General features: G+C 48.4%; 2 long non-coding RNA genes across 9 annotated transcripts; one reads left to right on the forward strand and one right to left on the reverse strand.

Moving 5' to 3' along the window:
* Positions 1 to 899: 899 nt before the first annotated feature.
* LOC123072578 (uncharacterized) lies at positions 900 to 6,393 on the reverse strand. 7 transcript variants are annotated; one of them, XR_006435261.1, is made up of 9 exons: positions 5,993 to 6,393; positions 5,814 to 5,917; positions 5,674 to 5,738; positions 5,195 to 5,354; positions 4,462 to 4,830; positions 3,749 to 3,925; positions 2,831 to 3,610; positions 1,820 to 2,186; positions 900 to 1,707 (listed from the first exon to the last, which is right to left on the reverse strand). It is a non-coding gene; the product is annotated as an uncharacterized lncRNA (long non-coding RNA). The 7 variants fall into 7 exon arrangements; XR_006435258.1 differs by having other exon boundaries at positions 2,831 to 3,925; XR_006435260.1 differs by lacking the exon at positions 3,749 to 3,925 and having other exon boundaries at positions 4,409 to 4,830.
* A 792-nt stretch (positions 6,394 to 7,185) lies between these two features.
* On the forward strand, positions 7,186 to 14,712 carry LOC123066762 (uncharacterized). Of its 2 annotated transcripts, none has more exons than XR_006431432.1 (6): positions 7,186 to 7,334; positions 7,429 to 7,693; positions 7,777 to 7,882; positions 7,961 to 8,107; positions 13,529 to 13,652; positions 14,428 to 14,712. It is a non-coding gene; the product is annotated as an uncharacterized lncRNA (long non-coding RNA). The 2 variants fall into 2 exon arrangements; XR_006431431.1 differs by having other exon boundaries at positions 7,429 to 7,643.
* The last annotated feature ends 13,007 nt before the right edge of the window (positions 14,713 to 27,719 follow it).

Consider the following 27,719-nt stretch of genomic DNA (forward strand, 5'->3'; position numbering starts at 1 on the left):
AGCTGCATGTTATTTCCACCTCCTGGCTAAGTAACTGCTACTGCTGCCGCTGTAACCAAGCATGCATAGCCATGCATGCATCAAAGACAGGTTTGACTCAACAGGCACCACCACTTGCACGCCGTGGCGCAGCGGAAGAGGGCCACCATGTCCTTGACGAGGAGGAAGACCTTTCGGAGCACTTCGTCAGGGAGCGGGACCGCCATTACCGCCGCCGCCTCCTCCATCTTTCTCCGTCGATCTTGTTTTCGTTGGGTGCGGTTCTTCGATCGATCAATGGGAGGCTTGGGTAACGTGGGCCGGCCGCCGGCAGGTATATATATATACTAGGACAATGGCCCGTGCGTTGCAACGGGATAAAAATTATGTTAAAAGCTGCACCGTGCCTTGGTTCCAGAGAATTGGCTCACATGCTTTTTAATTCCACACGGAGGTACTATCTGGTAGAATTGATCAAACTGCATTGATAGTAAACAGGCCCGTGGTTGCAACGGAAGAAACATTGACACGTATTCAATTTTTTTGAGAATTGTATGTGCATCAAAATTTTGATTCCAGTTTCTGCACATGTCATATTTTGGTATTTGCTTTGCCCGCTAATTATTGTTAGGCTGGAAGTAATTTAATATGCAAGTGCATGTTAATCCAAGGGCGCTACCAATTATTATTGCATGCACATCAGGATGTAAAATCGGTGCCAGCAAAATACACCTCTGTCGGTTCTGCCCTGGTTTGGCCGGTATCTTTCCTTCCTCCTTGTTGTGGAGTGCACCCGATCTGATTCTAATAATCCTCCCCTGCTCATGTGGCTCGTTTGGTCAGCGTGGTCGCCGCGTGTGAAGTCTGGTGGCTTCGTGTGACATCCCGAGCAGTGCTTAGCGACGCGTGCACGTACTGTCTGGTGTGCTTACACGTGGTCTATTTTTATCCTTTGTAAAAGCCTGAATCTTCATCTCGTTTTCAGTTTCCCTTGCACAAAACAGTCTCCCATATACCAGGCGCCCGAGCGGCGAGAGTGCTCGCAGGAGCTCGAACCCGACCCCCCGCACGGAGATCTGAAGCAGCAGCAGGACCTCGCCGGTGAGCCAGCTCCTCTGCGGTTCTCCCTCTCCTTCTACCCTCTCTCTCATCACCCTCTCTTTTCTCTCTCGAACAGGACGCAGCAGCTGCACCACAAGTCCAAACAATGGCGCCGCCCTCATGAAACATGGAAGCAGAGGCTAACCCTTGCGGCGGCGGTGGCGTGTCTTTCCAGTGCTCCCCCTTGCGGCCTTCCCAGACTTGGTGTTCGCTTGGTGTTGGTGGACAGTCGAGGAGGACCATCTCCCGCACTGGCCTCCCCTGGACGCGCGCAGCCGGCGGCTCCGTCGGGTCCAACAGTGGTCGCGACTCACGAGGCGACTCGAGCAGCAGCTCGAACGCACACAGTGCCTCCCCGTCGGCCTGGTACGCCGCCCGAGCGGGAGGCACCAGCGGACCGGAGAGGCGAGTAGTAGCACGCCCCAGCGGCAGCACTGGGCGGCATCAGCCTCATGCCCAGGATAGGGGCACACGGCAGGTGCGGCGCGGCTGCAATTCAGGGGCGGTAGCAGTTCTCGGCCGCATCCATGGCAGCCGCCGTGGCGTGCTCCTACTCGCGCGGCTGGTCCATGGCTGTCGGCGCATCGCAGGACAGGGACGACAGCAGTTCTAGGCCGCATCCATGGCCTAAATATGAGTAAACCAAAAGAAGCTTAGTGTTTAGCATATAATAAATATTAAATATAAAGCTAGCTTGATTTGAAAGAGGACAGTTTGTATTGAGAGTCTGAGACCCCACCTGTGCAGCTTAAATCGATAACAAAAACATCAAACAAAGTTTGCTCAGAGAAATTCCCATATTTCTTAGTTGAAGCAGTTTCGGAGCAAACTCCGTGTGCGATTCCGAAGTCTGAATGCTTGTATGGCATCTTGGTGCCAAGAAAAAGAGATGACCACTTTTTCTTCTGTTGCTTGATGTATTGTTCGCTTAGATGTAAATTCCAACTTCTGACTAATGGCGCTGAGAATTGCTTGAACTGATTGCTGACCAAAATGTGATAGTGGCTCGATGACAAAAGGGTAGTGCCATACGGTGCACATTCTTGTGGATCCATGTATATCTCCCATGAATATTTCTTTGCTTGACTGATTGTTGATATCCATGGCTGTGCCAAAAAAGGAAAATTTTAAATTAAGAAATGTGAAAATCATATACTCTACTGTGATATATATGTGCCAAAGAAGCACAAATCTTTTGCTGATCAGGCATGACAACTTTGTACTCCGTAAGTTTGACAGAGAAAGGAGTTTATTACTGTTTTATCTGTGACCATGAATACTGTGAGCGAAATGCGACACTAAAATAAGCAGATAATATTTGTTTTCCGTTCTAGTGAGCATAGAGCAGGAGTGGATCTTACTAAAATAGCATGAGCGATTTATGCTATGGCAGAAAGTAGCTAAAAGAAATACTACTAACGGAAGAATAAAAAATCCAGGAAATGGAGATATTATACCTGCAAGTGCAGGAAAAAGTGGCAAATTCAAAGAATGTACTTTCATTTAGCCAACAGATAAAATGTTTCTGTTCTCGTGAGCAAACGGCTAGAATGAACCTCATTAAAATAGCATGAGTGATTTATCCAAGGGCAAATAGTAGCTAAAAGAAATACTACTGACGGAAAATCAGAAAATAACGAAATGGAGATATTATACTTGTGAGTGCACGAAAGATTATTCCAAAGGAAATACTTTCTTTTAGCCAATCGCTCAATGCAAAAGATTAGTGCAATGGGTAAAAAGTACACACCTTGACAGAATATCTTGTTCTTGTAAATCATGTGCTCTACAAATTTCTGAAATCTGCTACTGTAATTGTACAAAAATCTTGCCACTGAAATCTGCCAGACTGTCCACATAAGTTCTTCACTTCGGTCGTAATCCAATTGATAAAAATAAGAAACTCTGCTAGTTGCATATCTTTTAAAGCAAGAAATTAATTAATAATTACACCTCTCTGTAGTCGGTAATTTCATCCGATTGGGTTTCTACACCAGTGTCTACTCATTCACAATATACAGACAAATTTAGATGGCAGAACATTGTAGATCAGAAGAAAATTTTCAGGGTAAAATCCATGTCAACAAAAAGAACAGACATAGAGCCATCATGAGATTTGGAGCCACAAAAGTAGTAAGGAAAAGGAAGAAATATGAAAAAGAGAAGGACATTTTTACTCGTTTAGTACTCACCTATCCCTGCTAAAGAGAAAGACATGAGACTGGACGGAGAAGTCAACTGAAAAAATTGACGTCAAAAAGAGAGGAGTATATCTTCTAAACTCAAATTATAGCTACAGTAAAACAATGCTCTACTTTCTCTAGCAATGGCAAAATTCAGAGATGTACATATTGAGGAGGTGTTCATGTTGGGCAGACGCGAGGCACTGGATGTCGAGGGGTACAGGGGTGTACAGCACCAGCGGTGCTGGGGGTTTGGCCACTGCTGATGAAAGTATGCCGTCTCTACTCTCAAGCACCACCAGATGGTGGTAAAACTTCAGTAGCAGAAGACACCCGACCGACAACATCTAAAGAAAAACAAATCGTTAATTCCCTCTAGTTTATTTTCCACAGGAAAACAAAAGCAATAGCATTGTAAAATAAAAGGAATTGTCAAAATTAGTAGCTTCATATGAGAAATCAAATGGGAAGACAAACGGCAGTACTCGGTAATCAAGTGGCCAGGATACACACACAGATCAGATATATTTCAGTATTCTGATCGCGGTTCATGATTTCCTCTCCGAGCAATTGATACTCACGCTCGCTCCAATACTACTGGCAATTCCGTGAATCAAATATATGCCTTCTTTCATATCAATGATCTCTGGAACCTTGACCATCTAAGGGAAGATAATTTTCTTTCATCAAAGTTATAAACAGACCCAATTTGAATGTACCTCATCAAATGAAAGGTGCATAGATGTTTAACAGCCTCAAGGTATGAAGAATCATAGAATTAAGAAGACTGCTATGTATACTATGTATTAATGTCTCATGTCTTCAGAAATCTGTATCTACTTTTCAGTAGGAAAATTAGCTACTTCCAGACTTATGTGCTCGACTTGATAACTTATAAACACTCTCGGCCATTAACCTATTTCACGGACTTCAGCACAATACTTGTATAAAATTTATAGAAATTCTGTTCAAAAAATGTTAAGCTAAGTCGGCAATGCATATATTACCCACATCTTATTCTTCGACCAAAAGAAGGTAACAAACTCCTATAATTATAGATGAAAAATATGTTATGAGCACCATAAAGATAAAAATTATCAAATGACAAGGGAAGCGTAGTTTTGCACAAGTTATCATTCATGCACCTGAAAGATCCACACAAAATAGAGCTAATAAAGGATTGAGTCAGTAATATCACCATCATCTCAAGCTTCTTCCACTATCTTCGTCCTTCCCACCTCCTCGCGAGCAAACCCACTGCCCCGACCAAATCCATCTCATGTCTTCATCGACCTCACAACCAAAGTACCAATCATCAAAAATCGAATCACCACTCTAGCTGGATGCTATAAATCCCGTTTTCCATTTCAATTGAGCTCTACAATGCTGAAATTTCTAAATCCACATGCTTTCCTTTTTCTGCATTTCCACTGTCTTCGTGAAAGTGAAACTGACTTTGTGAAACCAGACATGTCCTCCACAAACCCAAGGAAGCTCTAAGTATGTTGGTGACCTGTTTATCATTCAGCTTCTTAGAGTACCTTTGCCCTTCAACAATGTTGCATGCCTGCAGTCAGTTTGTAGAATACACTAAACATCCGATGTCTAATTGAAAAAATTCTGTTATTCACCTAGACATTAAAAAAAATCGCAAGTCACTCTGATCCATTCTGTGTTATTTACTGCACTACAATTTATTCACCAACAAAATAAAGACCAAGAAGCAATGAATCTGGAGATTCCAAAGACCAAGAAGCATCCGGAATAGATGGGTCAAATTTCAGGGGCTTCTATCTACTAAATTCAAAGTATAAATTCAGAAACAATAAACTGAAACAAGAGCCATCAGAAGTAGCACCAATTCAGAAACAATAAACTGAAATAGGGGCTTCTATTTCTATCAACTGATTAGCTTTCAAGGGGATACATACCTCTGGTGTAGCCACCGCAGGCGACATTGAACGGCTCAATGGATGTGCTTCTTCTGCCGGCAAACTTGGCGGAGGTAACATTGGAAGTTTCTTCGAAACTCACAATGATTCATCACACAAAAAAAGTAGCATAGCAGCCATGTAGATATCATATATATCTCTGTTAAGAAGAAATAAGGAATATTACAAAGCTTAAGAGGAAACTCGCCTCTGCCACTTTTGGGTTTACACAAGTGTAATCCACTCGCTCACTAAGAACTTGCATGGCATTTCTAGTGTAACTATTTTATGAGCTTACAAATAAAAGCACAAAAATGAAAATAGCACATCATATATACACTGTTTGTGTTTGGAAGGATATCAATTAAATAAAAATAGATCTGTTAATGGACTTGTTTGTGTAGTAGCAGAATTTTGTTCAAAATAAAACTGGACTTGTGCTAATGGGAGAGACAGAGAGTAGATGGGGGTTGCTTGACCTATCTTGGTGTAGCAGAGGCGTCATCCGAGGAGGTGCTTATGGCTAGGGTTCCTCCCTGTTGACCTGCATGGGAAGGGAAGGAAACGAGATGAGGAAGGGACGGGAAGGGGAGGGGAGGGGATGTGGACAAGATAGAACCTTGGAGCTGCAGGTCCATGGCGTCCTCCACATCTCTGTGAAGAAGCCCTTGATGGCGGCGACCATGGTGGATGGGGAATTCCCATGGCGTGCTCCATCTGCATCTGCAGCAGAGGACATGAAGAGAATGTGAGGTGTAGGGGTGGTGGATCCCAGCCAAGAAGGAAGGAGGGACGAACCTGGGCCGCCGGAGACGCGTCGGCGAAGCCCTGCCCGAAACCCTAGCCATGGGGGTGGCGTTTCGAGCGGGCGGTAGAGGCCGGGAGCGGAGAATCTGGCCGGAGGGTAGGGAGGAGCGGACTCTGGGGAGTTGGGGGGCGTGCTGCGCGGCGTCGGAGCTCGCCGGAAGCTGCCGGCGTGGGTGGTGGCGGCGGCGGCGAGGACTTGAGCGAGAGGGAGAGGAGGCGAGCCCGTTCTCCTCCTTTGGTCGTGTTTTTTTCTTTACCCAAATTTGCTCGGACCGCGGGTTGAATAATCCAAACGACAGGGTGTTTTGTGCAAAAACGAATCGTTTTCCCCGATCCACTTAAACAGGGACTGCGGGTTGAATTCTTGAAAATAGAGGGGCTTTTTTGCAAAAGTGACGACGACGTACGACCAGAAGCACTCCGTGCTTTATTAGTAAAATAGGGAAAGATATGCACAATCGATTGGAGTTGGATCCGGATACAAACTGGTCGCTTGATTGGAAAGTTTTTCTAACACGACCTATCGGAACCGACTCCAAATCGCACGTACTACACTGAGCAATACTGGCTCGAGCTGCAGTTTCAAGGTCAAATGTTCTCTTGTTTATTTATTTTTGAAAAGGAGCTATTTACTACTATATGAAAACAGAAAGTTTGGATGGCCTAGGTGACTCGAGAATTTACACTCCCCCATGGTCGACTAGCACTACTGGAATTCTGATGTACACCGGGTGTCATGCTCTTCGCTGAGTGCTAAAACACAGACACTCTGAAAAGAAAACAACGCCGAGAGTCACTCTCGGCAAACCTAGCTTCACGGCAAACTGCCTTCTTTGCCGTCACTGCCTCACGGCAAAGAGGCACCGCACGGCAAACCCTACAGACGCCGAGAGCAACTCACGGCAAAGAGGAGCCACGTGGCATGCCCGTCCGTAACAGACGGCTCCGTCAGTTAGTGTGTACATCACCGAGAGCCGACAAACGACACTCGGCAAAGTATATGCCACATCCTATTTTCTTTTTTGTGCGTGTTCTTTCTAACTGACATGTGGTCCCACTGGTCACATTTCTCTACTATCTAAAAGAAACGTAGTGTTTCGTTTCCCCCCTTACGTTCCGCGCTTCGTCCAGCCTCTCGTACGATCCCCTCACCCCCCGATTTTCTTTCCCCCGTCCCAGTCCCACCTCTCTTAGGACCCATTCGATTTTCTTTCCCCCATCCCGGTTTTCTCCCTCTGGCCTGCTCCTCACGCCGGCGTTCCGCGCCGCCGCTGCCGACTGCTCCTCACGCCGGCATCCCGCGCCGCCGTTGCCGACCTCCAGCCGTCGTCCAGTAACCGCTCCCACGCGCCCTATCTCTCTTCTTCTCCCTTCTCCCTTCCTTTTTTCTCTCTCTCTCTCTCAAATCTTGTATCTCTCTATTTCAGAAACAACGGCAGCATGGATCCTGATGTGGAGCTCCACTACGGCTCGATCTGACCTGGGAGCGACCAGATCCGTGCGTCTCCGCCTCGCTTCACGCGCCTCCATGGTCCGCCGTCTTCCCGAGCGCCGGCGCCGCGCTCAGCCGCCGCCGTCCCATGCCATGGTAGCCTCCCCTCCAGAACGATGTGTCATGGCCGCCTCCCTGCCTCTCCCGCAGGTGGGCCTCTGCGCCCCCGGCCTAGCAGATTAATGGAGGGCGCTGCCGATGTCGGTTCATGCCTCGGTGCTCCTCACCGGCGGAATTTGCCAGCTAATCTATTCCTATCATGATCTTTTCTGTTTTGATGTAGAGTTAACTCCCACCCGTACATGAGCCTCAAGGCACCACGCGATTCTGATGATACACGAACACTGGGTCGGTCCTCTATCCGGCAGCTCCGTTGGGGAAGCACCAAGGTAAAAAACTGATATTTGATAGTAGAGATTATAGTATGTACCTTTCTGAAACTGATATTTGATATATTTATGTATCAGATCCAAACTCCAAGTATCCGTGGATATAGGGAACAGTTATGGTACAAATAGACTTGATTGTACTGACAATTTTCAGCTTGCACATGGATCCCTTATAGTATGCAATCAAGCTTGATGATAAATTCTTGGAGAGACGCTAGGTGCCAGGTAAGGTGACCCAAGACTATTGCTTTCAGTTATTCAATGGTGTTCATATGGCATATTGCTATTAGATATGCCATTGCCTGCAGCGGCAAGCTTGAATTGGTAAGATGGATGGGGGGGGGGGAGAAGAAGAGTCATTTAACGTAATTTTGATTACCGATGCCTGTAAGACAATAGGCTTTGGGGGGAACCGGCACAACCCTCTAGGGGTGGCCTATCACATATATATATAATGAGGTGGTATACAACGTTACAATATACACATGTAAATACAGTCTAACACCCTCCCTCAATCTTAGCCACTTTCTAATGAATCTAGAAGGGTAAGATTGCGCCTGCAAGTCTCAAACTGTGGCAAAAGCAATGGCTTGGTGAAGATGTCAGCAAGTTGATCCTTGGAAGAAATAAACTTGATCTGTAGTTGCTTCTGAGAGACACGTTCACGCACAAAGTGATAGTCAACTTCAATGTGTTTCGTTCGGGCATGGAATACCGGATTTGCAGAAAGGTATGTAGCACCGATGTTATCACACCAAAGAACAGGAGGCTGTGATTGGGGTATACTTAACTCCTGAAGCAAGGACTGTACCCAGATGATCTCTGATGTGGCATTGGCCACAGCCTTATACTCAGCCTCAGTACTGCTACGCGAGACAGTAGCCTGTTTCCGAGCACTCCAGGCAATCAGGTTAGAGCCAAAGAAGACAGCATAACCCCCGTGGATCGCCTGTCATCCGGATTGCCAGCCCAGTCTGCATCAGGATATGCTGAAAGACAACCAGAGTCAGACGGCCGAATATGCAAACCATGAGCCACCGTGAAACGAATATAGCGCAAAATCCGCTTAACAGCAGACCAATGAGTGTCACGGGGTGACTGCAGATACTGGCAGACTCGGTTAACAGCATAGGAAATGTCTGGTCGCGTGATCGTCAAGTACTGGAGCCCACCAACAATACTCATGTACTCTGTCGCATCAGAAGAAGAAAGAAGCACACCATCAACAGCATTGAGCTTATCAGTGGTAGACATGGGTGTAGTCGTCGGTTTGCACTTAAGCATCCCAGGTCGCTGCAACAAATCCAGAGAGTACTTCTTCTGCGTCATAACAAGGCCAGCAGCACGAGAAGTAACCTCCACACCAAGAAAGTAATGAAGCTTCCCAAGGTCCTTGACCGCAAAATCAGCACCAAGTGAGCGAACAAGCGTAGTAGCAGCCGACTGAGAGGAGCTGACCAAAATGATATCATCTACATAGACCAACAAGTACATAGTAACCTCAGGCCTTTGAAGAAGAAACAATGAGGAGTCAGCAGTTGATGATGCAAAACCATGAGCACGAAGAGCCATTGCAAGACGAGCATGCCAAGCACGAGGAGCCTGCTTCAGACCATAAATTGCTTTGGACAGACGACAGAGATGATCAGGGCGATCCGGATCAGAGAAACCCGGAGGCTGGCGCATGTAAACCTCCTCCGCCAAGACACCATGAAGAAAAGCATTTTGAACATCAAGCTGACGAAGAAACCAACCTCGAGTAACAGCCAGAGAGAGAAGAAGTCTGATGGTAGTAGGCTTGACCACTGGACTGAAGGTGTCTTCATAGTCAAGTCCAAAACGCTGTCGAAAACCACGAGCAACCAGACGAGCCTTATAGCGCTTAATGGACCCATCAGAATGCCTCTTCACTTTGAAAACCCATTTGGAATCAATGACATTTACCCGTGATTGTGGAGGAACAAGAGTCCATGTCTGATTGCGAAGAAGCGCTTGATACTCCTGCTCCATGGCCTCTCTCCAATGAGGAATGCGCATAGCAGCTTGATACGTGCGTGGCTCAGAGGATGGATCTGCGAGAGCAGCAGACATGCACGCCGCTAACCAAGCAACTGTGCCATCGTGACGTTGCTTAGGCTGAAAAATGCCACTCCGACTGCGCGTATGTGGACGTAGAGCAGCAGCAGGAGCCGGCGGAGGCGAAGGTGACGGAGACGTGACGGTCGCCGGAGATGCAGGAATCACCTCAGGCGAGCTCGGGACAGACGACTCCGGGCTGCATGGCGAAGACTGGCCCGACGACAGGGGCTCAGAGGCCATGGGCGAACCGAGAGTGGGCGAGGCCAGCTCCGGTGACACCGGCCCAGACGGCCTTGGCGAGGCGAGAGCAGGCGAGGCCGGCCCTGATGAGAAGGGCCCAGACACCCTGGGCGAGGCAGGGGCGGGCGAGGCCAGGCCTGGTGATGACTGCCCCGACGCCCTGGGCGAGACGGGGACCGAGGAGGCCGGCCCAGTCGGCGGGGTTGCAGGGCGCGACGATGGCGAAGGCAGCCCAGAAGCCAGAGGCGACCGGGCCAGGACGTCGATCGGCCGTGCATGAGCACGGAAACCGAGGACATGCAGGGGCGCCATGTGCTCCTCATGCACAACAGAAGGTGCCGAGGATGAAGGCGATGGCGACGAAGAGGAAGATGGCACTTCCAGAATCTCCAAACGAGCCCCACGACCAGTGCCTGCACCATGGTTAGGCAACAATAGAGGAGAATATGCAACATCATCAAATTGGTCAGAAGCAACAGAGGATGAATGCATGACAGGTGGCTCGGTAGTGGACACAGGGAGTTTGGCAAAGGGAAAAACATGCTCATCAAACACAACATCCCGAGAGATGTAGACACGATTAGTGGGCACATGAAGACATTTGTATCCTTTATGAAGAGAGCTATAACCAAGAAAAACACACTTCTTGGAACGAAACTCGAGCTTACGCTTGTTATATGGACGGAGATGGGGCCAGCAAGCACACCCAAACACCTTGAGAAAGGTGTAGTCCGGTTGTTCATTAAGGAGAACTTCAATGGGAGTCTTCATATTCAAAACACGAGTGGGAGTACGATTGATGAGAAAACATGCAGTGATGAAAGCATCACTCCAAAAACGAAACGAAACAGATGCATGGGCCAAAAGAGTCAGACCAGCTTCAACAATGTGACGATGCTTACGTTCTACTGAACCATTCTGCTGATGTGTATGTGGACATGCTAAACGGTGAGTGATCCCAAGCGACTGAAAGAAGGAGTTGAGGTTGCGATACTCGCCACCCCAGTCCGACTGAACATGAACAATTTTGTGCTTGAGAAGGCGTTCAACATGTTTTTGGAACTGAACAAAAATGTCAAACACATCAGATTTACGTTTGATAAGATAAAGCCAGGTAAAGCGGCTGTAAGCATCAACAAAACTGATATAGTAATTATGACCACTAACAGAAGTCTGAGCAGGACCCCATACATCTGAAAACACAAGTTCTAAAGGATGTTTCACCTCACGACTGGACTCCGAAAAAGGAAGTTGATGACTCTTCCCCTGCTGACAAGCATCACACACTGCTACATCTTTATTACTAGACACACTAGGAAGCTCATGACGACGCAAAACATGCCGGACAATAGGTGTAGCCGGGTGACCAAGACGAGCATGCCACTGTGACGGAGATACCCGAACTCCACTGAAGACGCGAGCGACGCCAGGATGCTCCAGACGATAGAGACCTTGGCAGAGCCGCCCACTAAGAAGAATGTCCCTCGTGCCCCGATCCTTAATAAAAAGATCAAAAGGATGAAATTCACAAAGCACATTATTATCACGAGTGAGTTTAGGAACTGAAAGAAGATTACGTGTCACAGATGGAACTCGAAGAACATTGCGAAGTTGAAGACTCCTATTGGCATGTCTAGTAAGAAGTGATGCTTGACCAATATGAGAGATGTGCATACCTGCTCCATTGGCGGTGTGGATCTTGTCGGAGCCATGGTAGGGTTCACGAGTGTGAAGCTTCCCCATCTCACTGGTCAGGTGCTCTGTCGCCCCAGAGTCCATGTACCAGTGGGGATCAATGGAGTAGGACTGAGTGTGTCCCTGTGGCTTCTGCGGCGGCGGACGATCAGCCATGGCGACCTGACGAGCAAAGTTGCATGTATCCTTCCCGTCATTGCCGAGACCAAGAAAACCCCGCTGGAAGCGCTTGTGACACTTCGAGGCCCAGTGCCCATCGCGACCACAAAGCTGGCACACACGTGGACCGCCAGCCCCTGGTAGCGTCGCAGTAGGAGGAGGGGCCGAGGAGGGTGGTGGTGACTGCCCCGAAGGAGCCCTGGATGAAGCAGAGGAGCGACCACCCTTGGTGGCGGCGTTTGCCGAGAGGGCGCCGTTGCCCCTGGATCGGCGCGTCTCGACTCGTTGCTCAGTAAGCAGGAGGCGTGAAAAGACCTCGTGTGCTGGCATGGGCGTGGAGTTGCCTCTCTCATTGATGATCTCGACTAGGGCGTCATACTCCTCATCAAGACCATTGACAATAAACGAGTTGAACTCGGAGTCGGTGAGGGGCTGTCCAATGGAGGCCAGCGTGTCGGCGAGACTCTTGACTTTGTTGTAGAACTCAGTGGCGGTGGAGTCAAGCTTCTGACACTCCCCAAGTTGGCGACGGAGCCCAGATACACGAGCCTGCGACTGTGCCGCAAACGAGCGCTCAAGAATAGTCCATGCCTCGTGGGACGTCTTGGCGAAGACAACAAGCCCAGCAACGGCCGGAGAGAGCGACCCCTGGATGGAGGAGAGGTTCGCCTGATCCTGCCCTGTCCAGACACGGTGAGCCGGATTATAGACCGGACCGTGCACGCTGTCAACCAGCGCAGGAGGGCAAGGGAGAGAGCCGTCGACATAGCCAAGCAGATAGTGACTCCCAAGAAGCGGAAGAACCTGTGCGCGCCAGAAGATGTAATTGTCCGACGACAACTTGATGGTGATGAGATGGCCGAAGTGAAACGGCGGCGGCGGCTGCGATCCCATCGAGGAGACTGGCTGAGGTGAGACCACCGTGGAGACAGTCAGAGGGGCAGCCGGCGCGGTGACAGAGGGCGCGATGGCCGCGGTTGACGCCGCGAAGCCTGCCAGCGCGACGTCCTCCGCCACCAGCGGCGCAGTGGCCGAGGGCGCGACAGCCGCGGTTGACGGGGCGGCGGCGGTGTGGGCCACAAGCGCCTGCCCGGGCGAAGTAGCAGCCGGCGGGAGCGCGAAGAGGGAGCCGACGCTCCGTGTCCCGATCGGCGCCTGAAGGGAGGCGGCATCCAGCGGCCTCGAGAGAAGTGCCGCGAGGGAGGCCGGCAGAAAACCGGTGGCGGTGGAGCCGGACGCAGCGGCGGACGTCATAGCAGTCGGGCGACGGCGACGGCGGGCGCGGCGGCGGCGGTTTAGGGTTTTTAGGCGGAAGCGGACGTAACCTAGCGTGATACCATGTAAGACAATAGGCTTTGGGGGGAACCGGCACAACCCTCTAGGGGTGGCCTATCACATATATATATAATGAGGTGGTATACAACGTTACAATATACACATGTAAATACAGTCTAACAATGCCTGCATGAGCAGCTGCTCACTGTGCGCATGGGATAGGAGGTCATGCGTGGAGGCTACTCGGAGAGGACTGTATGCATGTCCATGTCCGCGCACTTGGAGCAGCAGCCAATGGATGGTCGGCCAGAGGAGGACCAGGGTCAGTTCAAATTTTCTCCATTTGCCTTGCTATTTTCTACCAATGTATTGGCTTGACCTGAGATTGATTAGTCCCTAGCATTGATTAGTCCCTAGCATGTAGTGTTCACCTTCTTCTTAGTTTACATACAGTTGGAGACTGGTTTCTTTTCCTCTTTTTCTGCAGTATGATTTCATGTCTCTTATTTTGGCCTCAGATATATGTACAATAAAGCAACTGTGTGTTACTAAAGAACTTTATGCAGTCGTTGATTCAGTTAGATTCTTTCCTTAGAAAAATACATATATATATTTTGCAAAAAGAATTTATTATCAGAAGAATCTCTTGAGATTGTGATGCATATTAGACATTAATTTCTAAAACTTAGGCTTTCCTAGGACAAAGCTAGGGGAATTAGGCGGGAGTCACCCGTCATTGACCAGTTAGGAGGATTCTAAACTTCCATGCTCCAAACAAATTTGGAGGAATGGAGGATACTCAAGCTTCCTGTTTTTCATGATTATCAAAATCCTAGCAAACGATAGTCTAGGAAAGCAGCCAGATTGGTCTTATTACGTGTGGTTTAAAGTTTGCCCGATTGTATGTTATCTGAACAAGATGATTCTCTTTTCTCAATAAAAAGAAAAAACAAGACACTTCTCTGAAAAATAGTCTTACACCTTGGAGTTTCCATCTGTTGTGGTGTACCTCTGTTCTATAAATGCCATGTTTGCATGTTTATTTGATTCAAGTGTATAGATAAGGGCTAAACTGAACCATGCTAATTCGCTACCAGGTTGGAGATTTGGGATCGGAGACGCCAAGAACAAGGGACCAAGGTGCTGAACTAACGGCACGGGCAGAATGATTCTTCAGGTACCAACATAGTCGTCGACTAGAGAATTAAGTTAACTGTTTGATTTACTTGAAGCTCCAAATTGTAGTTATTTTATTCATTCACTAATTTGGTATAATCCTAATCTAGGAGGATTATCACTGTATGATATGAGATCTGGACGTTTAGCAATGATAAAACTCTGACATTGGATGGTTCTTTTCTGAAGTATAGTTGTAAGATCTATGATTCTAGCTTTGACCTTTAACTGGACAGTACTAATTGGACATATAATTGATAAATTATGCACAAGATATTCTGTTGTCTTTTGTTCTCCAATCAGATTCATCTAGCACTTTGTTGACTTTCTAATTGTTCTACCCTCTACCTCTGAAACTCAGAAATCAGAGAAAGGTTATTATTGGGGACATAGGTGATACATGTAGATAAATTTGGGGACATATACGTAATACATATAGATAAATTTGGACCAGAATGTTTTTTCTATTATTAGGGACATACGTGATACATATAGATAAATTTGGACCACTTATAACAGAGAGATTTCTTGCAAAAAATATTAACTCTCTCCAGGAGTGGGCACTGTCAAGGTAATAACAGGAATTTGCTGAACCTAATTGAATGAAAGCGGGGTGGCAATCCGATTGAGAACCTTCTCTAACTAAATGGACTTACGAACAATCAACAATATCAAATAGTTCCAAATTAACAGATGTTGTTTTATTGAAATACTGATTTAAGAATTTACTACTTAATCACTTAGTGTTTTGTTTGATCATCATGTTATCCTAGACCACTTGGGGACAATATCATCAATTTCTTCCATAGTGCAATGCAAGTTCAAAAATGCAGTTTCTGTTCTATGCATTTTTCGAAGTGTATGTATGCTGTAACTGATTTACAAAACATTGGTCAACCTTCTATGAGTCCACCTAGGGAGCGGCACAGATTTGGAACAAATTCCAGAACAGGCATCCAAGCATTTGGTCTGGTACCACTAAGCTGCCAGAGCAAGATAGCTGGGATGTCGAGTCCATAGGGCAATGGTAAATCACAAATTGGCTGATGTTCGATGGGAAGCATCAGACGATACCAATGTCCAGTAGTAAGATTTGATTGTGCAGGTGATCAGCCCACGTGTGCGTACATCCCCTGTTAGTCTAGATTTAGAAAAATATGATTTCTGCTATGATAGTTTCCAGAATAGTTTGGCCCTCGAGACACTTCCACTGTATGCATGTGTGTTCCTTTTTTTCAGAGATATGCGTCTATTGATTATTATTGGAATTGGTTCGACAAACTGTGTATATGTGACAAATTTACTAATATACTGACCCAGCCTAATAATATGACTAATCCATACAGTGGATATGCGCCAATGCTCAAATTTGAAAAATGAAGGATTCAAGTCGCGAGTATGCCCATAAAAAATATATAGTTTGACTTAGTCGTAGGTTCTGTAGTAATCTTGCCTTGGCGCTGCTGCCTCTCCTCTCTGCTCCTTCCTGCCTGCGGCTGTCCCATCTCTCCTAGCACTGCTGCTGCACTTCTTCTGAAGCAATTCTCAACCCCGTTGCTGCAGTTCTCTGAACTCCAACCTGTTGCTGCTTCTCTCTCTCTCAATTTTTCTGGAAGTCTGTGAACCATTGTTGTGCGATTATATGATTTGTGTTATTTGCTTGAGTGAACCTGTAAGGTTTGTACCTCATGCAAAGTGCTAGCACCTACATATTATCCAAAATTTTCTTCTAAATGTCATGAGGCATGAGCAACAAATTTTCTCAAGAATGACCCTTGGTATATACTCCCTCCGTCCGGAAATACTTGTCATCAAAATGGATAAAAGAGGATGCATCTAGATGCAATTTTAATAATACTCTTTTGGCTCTCATTTATCTGTTGCCATAGAGCATCGTATAATATAGAAGAGTCAGTCAAACAAAGCTCTTTCAATATCGGACTAATTGTGCCAATGGAGTCAACTCATGTACTAATTCCGAGTGGTGTCAATGGAGTCAACTGATGTACTAATTGTCTGATGAAAACTCTAGGTTATCAGATGATGGCTAGACATCAATCCATACTGCCAGTACTTGGTCCATATAATTGCTCCATACCAGTTGCGTTGTGTAGTTTACTATCTGTGTGCTTCGAGTTCTGTACTTTGATGGAAAAGAATACAACCTGAAATTTTATTCAATTCTGACGTGTGATGCTGCCACAGATTCTCGCGAAAATTGTTTTATCAGTTTGGAAAAATTTGCAGTTAGCTTTGGGCAAGGTGCCAGGTCTCTGAAATTACTGATGGATGAGGTGGTAAAATGTGTCCGGATTTGGATGAACTCTCATCGAGTTGATAACTTCAGTAGTGGTTACCTGTCAACGCGCTGGACTAAACATCCATCTGTTCTGAGTAGCGACCATGATCAGAAAAGGTGGCAAAGGTAGATATGATTGCACTTATACCTGGGTACATGCCCTCGGTCGCATTGTCTTGGCAGAGGTTGAGTCTGGTTTGACTTTTTGAATTTTGAAATGTACTGGCGGGAGTGAGCTAGGCATCTTCACATAAAACCATAGGCATGAGGGTTTGTGAACTTGCGTACTACATCTTGACGTGAAGTACTTCAGTATCTTAGATCATCTACAACCATGATAGGCTAATTTCGATGCCCAAGCGTCATGGAAGTCACCGGACACGTCTGCTTCAGGCTTCCATTTGTGTATACAACCATGTCCTCTACATCCTCCCCAAACTATGTGTTAGAGGTATGGTGGGGGACCACGATGGACCGTCGAAGAAGGCGGCGTGGACAGGGCGGCACAGGACATCGACACCAGACGCATCCGGTGCCAAAAGATGGGTCATGGGCACGAAAGGAGGAAGAAACCAACAATGTGCACATACTTTTAGAAGAGGGGACGAAAAGAGGAAGAAGCCGACAACGAGCACATAATTTTAGAAGAGGTTGTGGGAATAGAGGGATGGTTAAGGGCAATGGTGGGCCTTCGGAGAAGTTAGCTCGGGCAGGATGACACGCGTCATTGGCACCGGTCGCGACCAATATTGGAGGGTGGATCAGGGTCAACAGTGGACCAACAGAGAAGGTAGCTCGAGACCAGTGTCGGGGCAATGGTGAACCGACATAGAAGACGGCTTGGGTAGGGTAGCGCACAACATCGGCACCGGTCTCGACCAGTGTCGTAGGATGGGTTGCAGGGACGGAAGGAGCAAGATCAAGATCATAGTTGCTCTCATAGTATCCGCTCAAGAAATTGATATAAGGCGATATATATATATTATTTGAAGAACTTACTCATGTCACTTAGTCACCAGTTTGATTCATGTTCCTATATTTTGCCCGTAGCAACGCACGGGCATTCTACTAGTATCAGTAAAAGTTTGAAATAATTTGCTAAATATTTTTGAAAAAAAATGATGATATCTTTGCCGAGAGCTGCTCTCGGCAATTCTCCTGACTAGTAGGACAGCGTGGCTCACATGGCAGCTGACAGTTTATATATCTTTGCCGAGAGCTGGTCTCGGCAATGCTCGCCTTCTTTTCTGAGAGCAGCTCTTGGAAAAGGTGTGGCCCACATGGCACAACAGTAGTGTCTCCCAGACGACCAATTTTCCGAGAGGTGCTCTCGGTAGTATATCGTTTTTCGAGTGTTGCTCTCGAAAATCTTTCCCATCCATTCTGCTGTTAAGCTATTTCTTTTCTGATCCCTGCAGATGAAAACAACTACAGTGCAATTTGGAGTAGTCCACACATATATAGGCATAATTCGATCATATATAGGCATAATTTGATCTAGTCCATATATAGATATAGTATATGAACGTATTTAAAATAATAAAATAGTATATATAGTACCACATGGTAGTATATGAGACATGTGGGGTAACTACCACCGGGTGGTAGGATGAATTTTCCCTATATATATATGCAAAATTAGGGATAGTCCACATATTGTCACACACAAGTCGAATGTAGTATCCTAGTAGACCACACCCTCTCGGTGCCGATCAACGCCTTAGACCGTCGGGGCCACCAGATGGGTGCTCGATCTAGAGACCGCCCGAAGGGGGGGGGGACCCCTACATGCGTGTGGCCCATCACTACTAGGAAAAAAGGCTGCTAGTAGCGTGGGTTTTATAGGTAGTAGTAGCGCAGGTGCCCACGCTACTGCTACAGCGCTATAGCTAAACTTTAGCAGTAGCGTGGTTCTTACCCAGTGCTACTGCTACCTATATCTAGTAGTAGCGCGCCTCTGTCCATCGCTACTGATAATACTAATAGCATGCCACTACAACGAACGCCTGTTCTCGTGGTCCTCGGCCTATTCTCGTGGTCCCACATGTCAGGAGATGACACATGTCAGCCTCCTACTGGTTATCTTTGCCGAGAGCCACTCTCGGCAAAGTTGGCCCTCGGCCTGTTCTCGTGGTCCCACATGTCAGGAGATGACACGTGTCAGCCTCCTATTCGGTCTGTTTGTCGAGAGCCCCTCTCGGCAAAGTTGGCCCTCGGCCTGTTCTTACGGTCTCACATGTCAGGTGATGACACGTGTCAGCCTCCTACTGGCTCTCTTTGCCGAGAGACCCACTCGGCAAAGTTTGCCAACATGGCAACATCCGTCCCCGACTGTTATCCGTTAGCTGCTTTATTTTGCCGAGACGTGATGTTTAGCTCTCGGCAAAGACTTTGTCGAGTGCCCGTGTTCTGGCTCTCGGCAAATTCCTGTTTGCCGGAGAGGTGTACGCCGGGTGGTTTTGGCCGAGGGGGGCACTCGGCAAAGGCTTTGCCAGTGGTTTTCGGCCCTTTGCCAAGTGTCCGTGGCACCCGAGTGTCCGTGGCACCCGACGTACATCAGAATTCTAGTAGTGTAGTTCGAGCTGGTGATATGCCTCTGGTGGACCTTCTTTGACATGAGGTCGATGTTCATGGCTGTGGGTGGCATCAAACAATACCTCAAAAAGTGTACACGTCAGGCTCTCGATTCTGCAGCACAGACATGTGCCCCCTCCCTCTGGCCACCGCCAACGACTGCTCATGAGCAAGGATGGCTTCACCGCCCGGAGGCTGAAGTTTACACACCTTGCGGTCCCACTCAAGATTCAGCTAGTGACAAAAGGCCGATGATTATATGCTCCCGATGCAGTCCCACTCAATTTATCCGAGGCTCATATGCTCCCGATGAATAGTAAAGTTATAAAAAATTAATGAAGAAATTTTAAAAATGCTTTTTATTATCTAAGATGCTGGAGTGTGCTAGCTGGTTGCAAAATTTTGTTGTGAAAATGACATTTCAGGAGCTCCCCCCCCCCCCCCCCGCCCCCGGGCAAAAATCAGGTCTTGACAGTGCTCTTTTTCAAAGTTTCTTTTACACCTGAATTCTTTTTTTGTTGTTGAAAGCTTCTCAAACGTCATTTCACCATGATTTTTCGCATGCACATAGCGCACTCAGGCATCTTTGATGACAAAAACAATCAGATTTTTTAAAAATATTTTTACTATTTTTTATGAAATTACTGTTCATACCTAGGTGTAGATGCACCCGGGCACCAAAACGCCACTGTCCTTTTTTACAACCCAATAAGATTCAGCTTTTTTTTAGACAAAAATAAGGTTCAGCTAGTGACAAAAGGCCGATGATTATTACTGGACTGGGCTGATTATATTAAATAAAAATGGCCCTAAGCAGAGAGTGGGCCTAATCCACCAGGCCGATGATTATACGCACGTCGCCGTCGAGCCCACGCGAGCACGCCACTCGACCAGTTCGTCATCGCGCTGCACGCTCCGCCGCCTAATCCGCCACCGCAGGCAACACCGGCCGGCCGCAATCCTCCCATCACTTGGACCACTCGATCTCCGACCCTGATCGCCCCCAACCTCCCCCTCCCCACAAAAATCTATCCACACACCCAAGGCGGAGAGGAGGGCCGAGCTACCGATCGATCTGGGATCGATCCACGCACCGGAGAGAAAGAGCTTGATGGCAGTCGATCTGGAATACATGAACAGCGACCTAGCTGTTCTTGCTGCTGCTTACCACGGCGACTGCGAGGAGGACGCCGCCAAGAAGCCATCCGGAGTAGTGGGTAAGTTATTGATTTTACGCAGGCCCCCAATCCCAAAGGATTCCCCATCCCTGAACCCCCCCCGCTCACGGCTACCCCGACGGCGGCGGCGACCAGCCAAGCTTCGTCCTCATCGAGCCATACGCCTACTTCGCCGACCGCCTCAACGCCACCACCGCCAACTGCAGCCTGGAGGGTCTCCGTCTCCGGGGGCAAATCAAGGTCACCTTCTGCACCGCCCAGCCGCCGCAAGTCTCCTACCTCTGCGTGCATGCCACCGACTACGACCACACCGTGTTCGCCTGCCCGCCTAGTCGCCACGGAGACTGACGGCGGCCTCGTCCTTCTATCCGTCGTAGTTCGTGGCCGCTCATCCTATGATTGGCTTCGCGACAAACCACACTACTTCGTCTACAACGCCAGCGTCCCCGAGCTCAAGCACATCAAGCAACCCGGCGACGAGCACCCGGTGAACGAGCATTCATTTGCCATTGTGCGCAAACCTGAACCTGACTGCACCTACCTGCTCGCCGCACAAGCTGATCAGTTTGTGTACGGCAATCCTTGTCACCTCTGCCTGTATCATCCTGGCACCGACTCCTGGAGCAAACTGCTGGTGAACGTCGATTCAGTCCCCTACGTGCTCACCACATACAAGGCAATCGCCATCGGAGGGGATTCAGGCCTGGTGGCCTGGGTCGACCTCTCGCATATGATCACCTCCTGCAACGTGCTGGACGAAAGCCCTAAGCTCCGGTTCTTAAGACTACCGACCGAGCCGCAGTATGGAAGCGGCACGCCGGCTGTTCGGGACGTTTCATTCCTTAATGGCCACATCAGGTTTGTTGAGCTGCAGCACCGCGACTATGGTTGGAAGGCCACAATATGGAGCATCAAGACCGGTGTCTTCTCCAAAAAGGCTTGGCGCATCCATCGCGAGCTTGATTCCTCGGATATACCCGAGTCATCACTGCCTAAGCTGAAGGTCCTCCGTGAAGGTGTCACAGCTCAGCCAACCTTGTCGACTCTCGACATTGGCCTGCCCAAGCTCAGCCTGCAAGATGATTGCATCCTTTACCTCCTAGCCAAGATTGACTACCGCGACAGGGATCACACAGCATGGGTTCTTGCTGTTGACATGAAGAACAAGGCTGTCCAGAGAGTGGCCGAGTTTAGCCCCAAGAGGTCTATTGCCTTATCCACTGGCTACGATTCAAGTCGGGTCTCCAAACATTTCAAAGTTGGTCCAGGTAACTGTTTCCATTTTTTCGCTGCCTTACGATATGCCACTTTCAGTGCATGCTAATTACATCACCGGATTAATGCAACTTTTTCTTGGTGGAAGGGGGGTTGTATCATCATATCACACAGATAGACAGCGTAGGGTTTAGTAGGGTGGATATATTTTGACTTGAACCGAAATGAGATATGCCATGTCAGTGATACCATTTGTTGGCGCCGCCTCCTCGCAGCGCCGCTCTTCTTCTTCTGCCTCTGACTACTCTTCCTCTCGTGGTTTCTCTCAAGAACACCTGAACGCACACTACACACACACACATGCACCAAGGAACAGACCATCCGCTAGCTTTGCCGAGAGGCTCCGTCCTTGGTGAATACAGTGGCTACATGTTTCTGCTCTAGCCCTCACGGCCTCTTTTCATTTACTCAGTGCAACATATATACACAAGGACCCATGCACTCATGCCACAACGGCCACGTCCTGGAGTCACTCCACGAAGCGGACGGCCAGGCCAATCGGCCACTACTCACTAGCGCTAACAAACTCCAGCATGCACCCCCATGACCAGCGGGCGGGCAGCATATTCTCAACTGCCACACGACCCAACCATGCATGCAGTAACTAATTAACCCAAATATCTCGACTCCAGCTAAATGTCTAGCCGGCCAGGCTTCAACCTCCTACATACTTGGTTTCAACTTGATCATGCAGTACTATAGCCTGGCAGCTTAAGTCTCCATCGCGCCTTGCCGCTTCTCACGGCATCGCCGTATCGCACGGCACCATCAGCATCTCATCGCCCTCACCGCATCGCACGGCAGCCCGACATCTCACCTCCTTCGCGCCCAAAGCTGAAGATTCACCGGACACATGATATCCTAGACTAAACTACATGCAAAACTCAAACATGCTAATACATGAAATCAAGATTAAGGCTAACATTCACCCCCCTAATCTTGATTCTCCAATCTTCAATGCGGATCACCCGCAGGCACTTGACGACGCCATCACGGCGCTGCACACCTTGCCGTGGACCGACGCCATCGCAGCGCCGACGTCCATCACCATGTACTCTTGCCGCACGCGGCGGCCACCTCTTGACATGGACGACGCTGTCGCAACGCCGATCACCACGCGGTCTTGCCACAACATCACGCTGCAGCTTTTGTTGGCTTCACACCAACTCTTCATGATGGCGATGGCATCGCACCACCGCCGTTGGCATCACACCGACTCTCCGTGAGATGATGGCATCGCACCACCATCGTCTCGTCTCAACGGCATCGCACCGTCGTCTTCTTGCAGCAGCTTCGCGCTACCATCTCCACCTAGTGGCACCGCATGGCCACCATCCTCCTTCTCGCGTCGTCGGCCTCCTTCTCGCATGGCCTCCATCGCACCACAGCCGACGCCCTCGCAGCGCCGGCCACCTTGGACCATCTTGTCGTGGGACGTCCTCGCGACTCCGACCACCACACCACCATCATCTTGCGGCATCGCACCGCAACCGGCCACCAGCGGGATCGCACGCCTCCGGCCATCACCTCGCGCCGGTGTCCTCCACCTCACATGGAGTCCACCACGCTGCCGCCGCAGCCGCCGGATCGACGAGGCTCTGATGCCAATTGTTGGCGCCGCCTCCTCGCAGCGCCGCTCTTCTTCTTCTGCCTCTGACTACTCTTCCTCTCGTGGTTTCTCTCAAGAACACCTGAACGCACACTACACACACACACATGCACCAAGGAACAGACCATCCGCTAGCTTTGCCGAGAGGCTCCGTCCTTGGTGAATACAGTGGCTACATGTTTCTGCTCTAGCCCTCACGGCCTCTTTTCATTTACTCAGTGCAACATATATACACAAGGACCCATGCACTCATGCCACAACGGCCACGTCCTGGAGTCACTCCACGAAGCGGACGGCCAGGCCAATCGGCCACTACTCACTAGCGCTAACAAACTCCAGCATGCACCCCCATGACCAGCGGGCGGGCAGCATATTCTCAACTGCCACACGACCCAACCATGCATGCAGTAACTAATTAACCCAAATATCTCGACTCCAGCTAAATGTCTAGCCGGCCAGGCTTCAACCTCCTACATACTTGGTTTCAACTTGATCATGCAGTACTATAGCCTGGCAGCTTAAGTCTCCATCGCGCCTTGCCGCTTCTCACGGCATCGCCGTATCGCACGGCACCATCAGCATCTCATCGCCCTCACCGCATCGCACGGCAGCCCGACATCTCACCTCCTTCGCGCCCAAAGCTGAAGATTCACCGGACACATGATATCCTAGACTAAACTACATGCAAAACTCAAACATGCTAATACATGAAATCAAGATTAAGGCTAACACCATTCATCTCAAGGACAGATTTGGGATCCTTGACGTTCGGCTCAACGGATTTGGGAAGAATCTGCTGAGGTGTTGAACACATTATAGCTAGTATAGATACACAGCACCGAGAACACGCGAGTGTAACATATGGTGGAAGCATATTAGGGCCAATACTCTAGTCAAATGCTAGCATTCTGGGAACCACAGTTCTGCACTGTTGCGGTGAAATTCTCACCGGAACAAATAACTTTTCCTGTGACACATTTCACCTTGGGTGTTGCTGCATTATACCACTATAAACTATTTACTTATGGAGTGCTACATCTTGTAAACAAGTTTGGCCTTTTTCAGCAGTCCATTTCACAAGGAAGCCTAAAGTAGTGGTTATATTTTAGGGCCGTGCTACGAGGTTGTGTATGCATCAGCCTTTTGTTTCTGTATTACGTACCGAAGACATGCTAAATTTGATATGCGAGGCAAAGGCGTGCAAGAAGCTGAGCAGTGACCGGAGATGGCGCCATGGTGATTAATAAGTGGAAGGCCTTTGCATGTGAGCTGAACTGGACTATATGGCCTGAGAATAATGCATGTGTGTCGATAGAAGGGGTAGTGGTTACAGATTATCATGTCTCAGGACTGTCCTTCGTTTGTCTGTTATTTTAGGATTATGGATACTCTAAGGATCCCTCTAGATCTTTCTTATTATATGTATGTATCCATCTCGTCTATATTGCCTCACCATCTACTCTTAGCACTTTATTTATTATGTGATCTCCAAAAAGAAGTTCCTACGAACTACTTCCTCCGTTCCTAAATATTTGTCTTTTTAGGATTTCAAATGGACTACCACATACGGATGTATATAGACACATTTTAGAATGTAGATTCACCGAAATTGCATTGGAGCACATGGCGACCACACCCACTGAAATCTGCCCCATTCGTTTACCTCGGATTCACACTTCTATATTAGATAGTCTGTATTAGGAGATTTTGAACCATGCATCTCATATAATATAGGCTTGTATTGAATGTTCTTTTCGCAATGACGTTGTCAGTGAGCACAGACCTCAACCAGCAGCGCCCAACAACGTAATCAATGTGCCCACACCCCTCCCTCCTTTCATGAAGCCATCTTCCCTTGGACGCTCTTTCTTCTCCACCACAAGTGACACTGCTCATGTTCTTCTTCCTCTCTCTACTTTTCCCTCTTCTCTTTTTGCTCCAGGTCACCTCCTTCAACAACGTGGACGTGGGAAAAGGCCAGGATGAACAAGGAACACTATGCCGCTGACGGGGAACAACGCTGAGGGCGAACGAGGTAGCCGCCCGAGCTTGCCGCGCACCATGTGTGGACACGGCCAACGACACGCCGTCTGCCCTAGCCGCTAAGTCTTGCGTCTTGCGACCAGCAAGAAATGTGTGAGAAGAAAGCCAGTGCAAGATTATGATGTTGATGACGAGAAAGTTGACACAGTCGCTGTTCTAGCTTATCGTGACCTGTGCGACAGCGGTTTTGACACCGCGTCTTCCCATGCCGGCGGCACCATGGCCTTCATTCCTGCAGCCAACGGTACTGTATCCAAGCATGAAGCTGGCCGCTTCCTACGCCGCGCTCCTGATGGAGGTCATGGGCTTCATGCTTTTGGCCGTCGTCCTTGACCTGTGCTTTGTGCATGGTCGTCATTCCTCTACCTGTTCCCACTTAATTGCCGCGAACTTACTCCACCCCATCTTAGCCTGAGCCTCCTCGCATGTGCCATGAACCCATGTCAGAGTTGTGGGGCCGAAATAAATGTGATTCATTCTTCCTACGTTGTATACTTCTGGTATTAGTTAGAAACAAAACTAGACTGCATTAAGTACATCCATCCCGTGACAATAATGGACGTGCAGATTTCGGAGAGCAGCGTCGCCGAGTGCTCCTAGTCCATTTCCGTAGATTCACTCATTTTGCTCCGTATGTACTTACTTGTTGAAATCTCTAGAAAGACAAATATTTAGGAACGGAGGGAGTATGTTATGTCAGTTGTACAACCCTCTGTTTTTACAGCTTGCTGCTTTTTTTGCAGATTGAGCCTGTGTCATGGAGAGCATCAGATAGGCCGGGCTACAAATGACAGAACTGTCGAGGTGCTGCAGAGGTGAGGTGTTTTAGTTTTTGCAGATTGAACAAAACTCATTGACCTTTCACCAAACGCAAAATTTGGAACGTATTGCCTCTGGCAGGACAGAGAGATAACTCGAAATAAATTGACAGTTTTCTCGCACACGCTCTGGTTTCATTTGGAGCAGCTCTCTCCATCTTATAGTTGGAGCGGGTGATGTTTTCACTGAATAGTGAGCTTCATCAGTTCTTGCAGCCCGAAGATAGCTAGCGGCGCCTGATGATTTCTCGAGCGAAAGGCATATCCAACAAACCTCCACAGGCCTGTATCACGGGCCTTGCTCTTTGCATGTGCATGCAGAAGCATGTTCAGGGAACAGAATTTTGTCAAGCAATCTGCCATGAACGCTACGTCGTGTCTGTGCAAGAAATTTTCACTTCTAACGCGTCGTTCATTTCTCTTGAAGTACGGTTGTATCATGCTAAACATTCACTGCCCCCGCAAAGAAAAAAACATTCACTGAATTTTATCATGGTTATATTGTTCAAAGTCCAGCATTTGAAAAAGTAAATGTGTATCCCAAACATTTCCAGCATCTTAATCAGTCCTCAATCAGATTGTCTTAATCTTGCCTTGTACTCCCTCTCTAGAAAAATATAAGAGTGTTTAGGTCACTTGATCTAAAACGCTCATATACTTTTTTAAGGAGAGAGTAATTCCTTAACACTCTGCTTGGCTGCAGCTACTCGAGATCATGACTGAATGCGTGATCTGTGACCATGATAGTTTTTTTTTCAAGAGTACGCAACAAAAAGTATATCTATTGGTTGCTGCGGGCAAACAAAAAGTAATTCTTTGTTGGCGCAGCCCAAGATAGCTAGCAATTGCAATTTATGCAAAAGGGATTATAGTTTCAAGATTTCGTAAACAAAATATTTTATGAAAAAAAATTCATATATACAGGTCCGGCAGCAAGGTACAGGCCGGAGCCCTATACTTCTTCTCGGGGTGCTTGCAGAGGAGATACTGGGAGCAAGGTATAGGTCCGGCACTGAAGATGAAAAAGCAAGGAGCTCCGGGCGGCAACTCGAGCGGGGGGGGGGGGGGGGGGGGGGGGGTGGACAACAAGCTGGAGAGGAGAAGCAGAAGGAGCTTGAGCTTGAGGTCCAGGCCCACGCCAGGACTTGTGTTCTAGGGCCGTGAGAGTGCTTGAGGTCCAGGACAAACTTGAGGGAGCTCGGGGTGCGCTGCGGGAGCTCGCTGTCCAGGCGCTCGAGACCCAGGCGCGCGCAGGTCCTAGGCAACGGTGGCACAGGCCCTGGGAGGCGGGAGGGGATTTCCGTGGCGCAGGTCCTGGGTGGTGGTGAAGCAAGCAATTGAGCGGCGCAGGTCCTGTGCGGCGGAGGAGCAAGCCCTAGGCGGCGGCGGACCAAGCAATTGCGGGGCGCAGGTCCTG

Source organism: Triticum aestivum, chromosome 3B (genome assembly GCF_018294505.1).
Source record: "Triticum aestivum cultivar Chinese Spring chromosome 3B, IWGSC CS RefSeq v2.1, whole genome shotgun sequence".
NCBI classification, from domain to species: Eukaryota; Viridiplantae; Streptophyta; class Magnoliopsida; order Poales; family Poaceae; genus Triticum; species Triticum aestivum.